Consider the following 4011-nt stretch of genomic DNA (forward strand, 5'->3'; position numbering starts at 1 on the left):
CAGCAGCCAGCACTTTCTCTGTGCTCCCTTTCAAAACGCAACTGCCGCCGACACCAACCTCTACCAAAAAAGCGTGGAGACCCATCAGCGAAGTTTTGATTTTGGAGTTCAGATTGCTATCAGCGAGGTAATGAGGGTCAAAAACGCAGAAGAACCAGATTTCATCAGCTTCCTGGGTGGAAAGTTACCCCCAACACTAAATTCTAGAGCTCCCCCAAGACTGACTGGAGTGTCCCCAAACTGAGTTACTTCAAAGGAAACTAGCTCATCTGGAGAGACTGATTTGCCACCCTTCCTGGAGGCCAGAGCTCAACATGGGCAAGCCCTTTCAACATATTTCTGTGGAAAATTGGTGAAGAGTTTGCCTGTGGGTCCATTTTCACGTTTAGATTTAAGTCCAGATAGATTGTCTGTTTTGTTTTGTCTATTAGAGTCAACACTTGGTCTAAAAATGTTAAAATGTAAACTAAGAACCACAATTTTTGACTGTCAGCTAGCCTGTCCTAAACATGTTTTTAGAAAGTTAGTTTGAGCTTACTGGTTTTTAGTAAGAATCTTTTTTCAACACTAACTAGAGTTTGTTGCTTTTCACTTTCATGTTGTGTATGTTTTCTTACACTCTTGAGTCAAGCAAGGGAAGTTCTTATGTCTTAGAACTCTGTTATGGTTATAGTTGCTTGGAGAGCCTGCTCCATGACAAGTAAGTACAGCAGGTAATTGTTGGGTTAGTTCTCATGGGAACTGGGAACTGCCTTTGACAACTTTCATTTCTAGTGTGCTGTCCAGAATGAGAGTTGATGAGCCAAGTGAGAGAGGACAGATGGAAGAGTCATCGATGTCCCTTCTGCCTATTGTCCCTCAGGTTCTCCTAGCTTTGATAGTTAGGATCACCAGAGATGCTGCTAGTGGACAGATCCATCACCACCTCCCCAGCCAGATGTGTCATCAAAAGGCATTCTCAGTTAAGGGGCTTCAGTGTGACAAAAATCTCAAAAATAAATAAATACTCGTTTTTAAATTAATTGTGCAAAACAGGAAACATTAGCCAAAAAGTCAACATGTGCCTACCCTGGGCAAGTCACTCATATCCTTGAACTCAATTTTTGTTCATGTCTCAGAAATACTCTGGAAAACCCTTCTGAACTATCAGGAATAACAGGATAGAAAAATCATCAGTATATCTGCCGATGACCAATTTTTTGCTGCTCTAGGTTTAAGAGACCTCACACAGGGGAACCAGTGAGGGATTATTGAAGGAATGGGTGAGGGAGGGTAGGCATGGTGTTGGGAGGGCATCTGAGTGGCAGAGGAAGAAAGTGGCCATCATGAGGAAAAGTGTGCCCACAAAGGATTGTGTCCCTAGGCAATTTAAAGGTCACTGATTCAAGGCACACCTAGCTCCATCACCATATTCATGGTGGCAGGTTGTTCTGCCTTTGCACACCTGGCAGCTCAAGACCCCAGTTCCCTCCTGGACTGCTGGCCCTGGCATGTGTCACACAGAGTCCACTCCCCAGCGATGTGCCCACCTTGGCGCCGATCTGGTTGCCGCACTGGCCTGCCTGGATGAGCACGATTTCACGCATGATGCCCAAAGCTGGTGAAGGAGCTGAGGTGAAGGCCTCTTTGGAGCGAGAGGAGGCCAGAGCTCTTGGTTTAGGGAAGACTGCCTCAGCCAGTAGCTCTGCTTTTCTATCCTGGGATCCCGCCCAGCCCCAGTGACGTAATGCTGGGCGGGGAAATGAGAGGTTACCTATGAAAGGGATTCAAGTTGAAGGAACAAAAATGCCTGTGTAAAGCCCCAGGTGATGCCCTCATCATGAATATGAATTCTACTTGCAATATTAAGGGTTGATCTATACTAGAGGTGGAAGCGAAAATCCAGTCACCGTGAGGAGTCTCTGGGCATTAGCTGTGTCTTACTTAGTCCTGCTTTAGGAAGCCAAATCTGGGAGTACTCCCAGCATATAGGCAGGTGCCTGCCTGGTGCCTCCTCTTAGGCTGAGGCTCGATGTCCTGGACTCTGCTCCTACCCCTTTCTTCCTTGGACGAGCTTCTGGGCCTCCACTGGACAGCTTATGTCACTCATACTATTCCCACCTCTCCAGGGCATGGCCTCCACCTCCACACCACCCCTGCCTTCAATTCCATACTGTAGCACAGTGCTTACTAATAAATGAGCTTTGAAGTCTCTTGCCCTATGGTAAACACAGGTTCATCTAGTTCTGATGAGCACATCGTTTCCACTCCCAAACAGTAGGAGGTATTTGAGGTGAAATTAAGATGTCCCCAAGTTTCACCTGACCTAGGTGCACACATCTTTTCCTAGTTGTTCAAACAGTAATCTAGGTACTCCTGTTAGATTGTTACAGATATAATTAAGGTTCCCAATCAGTTGACCTTAAGATAGGGAGAATACGTGTACCTCCTCTAATCAAATGAGCCTATTGATTGATAATTAACTTAATGAGCACCAAGGCATGAGTCTGAATGAATAAGCTGATGTTCATGATGTTCTAGGGGGCAAGATCGAAGGATAGCTGTTTAAGATATTTGATTTGTATAACTGCCCTTCATCTCCCCCCTTATTAAAAACAGAGAGTGTTGGAGCTTGCTTAGCATGTGTGAGGCACTGGGTTGATTCACAGTACCACATGCAAGTAAATAAAGATATTGTGTCCATCTACAAGTTTAAAAAAAAAAAAGAAATGAAAAGAAAAAGAACCTCAGAACTGACAAGCAGCAGGCTGATATCAATCATGGGAATGAAAAATCACTGTTCCTCAGCTAGTTTCCAGATCTAAGGTGGTTCAAGTCAAAAGCACAGAATGGAAGGGAGGGGCCCCTGATCCTTCCTCACAGGGGGAGTCTTTACTATCCCTTAATGGTAACTACAGAGCGAATAAAGAGGAATGCTCAGAATTTCTAACCAAGATACAGGGTCTGCACTGAAATGGATTCCAAAGGACACAAATCACCATTGTGGCCCATTGATTAAAGTTAGAGTCTTTGTTTTTCCCTTTTTGAAAGTTGGCATCTCTCTATGTTGCCCAGGCTGGACTTGAACTCCTGGGCTCTAGTGATCCTCCAGCTCAGCCTCCCCTGGAGCTGTCACTACAGGCACCACCATCATGCACAGCTTAGAGAAAGGTTTTATGAAAACTGCGTGATAAATGGAGACCTGGCCAAAGTCTATCTCGCAGGGGATAAAGTGGGTCTGGTCTCACTCTTTATTTCTACAGTCACTGCTTCATCTCCTTGCACTCCTTGGACTGAGACATCTGAAAAACCATGAATCCAAAATATATTTTTCCTACTCTAAGTTGTTCTTGTCTGACTTTTTGGTCCCATGGCAAAAAGCTGACTAACACTCATGGTGAGGATGGATGTTATCAATGGAAAATGCATTTTTGAGAAACACTAAGACCAATGCTCCATTATAATCAGAAAATATGATCATGTTAATGGAATATGAACATGAATGACTCCAGTAAAACCAATCTCACCGACAATTGATGCATTTCGCCTGCAGAGATAACCAGGCATATGGAAAGCCATCAGTGCCACCTCAGCTTTGAGGGCACTCAGATGCATCATTGGTGGATGCACAAATTGGCGGAAGCTGGCCTTGACATTATGCCTGCTTTGTTTTTGTAACTGAGGTGAAATTCACATAACATAAAATTAACCATTTCAAACAATTGAAACATTTCAGTGACATTTGGTGCACCCATGTTATTTTAATCTTTACCTCTATCTAATTCCACAGCATTTCATCATGCTAAAAGGAAACCCCATCCGTTGAGCAGTCATTCCCTATTACTCTCTCCCCAGCCCCAGGCAACTGGGAATTTACCTTCAGTCTTTATAGATCTACCTAGTCTGAACATTTTCCTATAAGTGGATCATGTGATCTTTTCAGTAGATCCTGTGATCTTTCAAGTCTAGATTCTTTTGCTTACCATATCATTTTCTGGGCTCCTCCATATTGTAATATGTACTTGTTCTTTT

General features: G+C 43.9%; 1 pseudogene; it reads right to left on the reverse strand.

The window, feature by feature from the left end:
- Nucleotides 1-3594, reverse strand: part of LOC107146028 — a 7070-nt pseudogene extending 3476 nt beyond the window's left edge.
- Between the last annotated feature and the right edge of the window lie 417 nt (nt 3595-4011).

The sequence above is a fragment of the Marmota marmota genome, unplaced genomic scaffold (genome assembly GCF_001458135.2).
Source record: "Marmota marmota marmota unplaced genomic scaffold, marMar, whole genome shotgun sequence".
In the NCBI taxonomy this organism is placed as follows: Eukaryota; Metazoa; Chordata; class Mammalia; order Rodentia; family Sciuridae; genus Marmota; species Marmota marmota.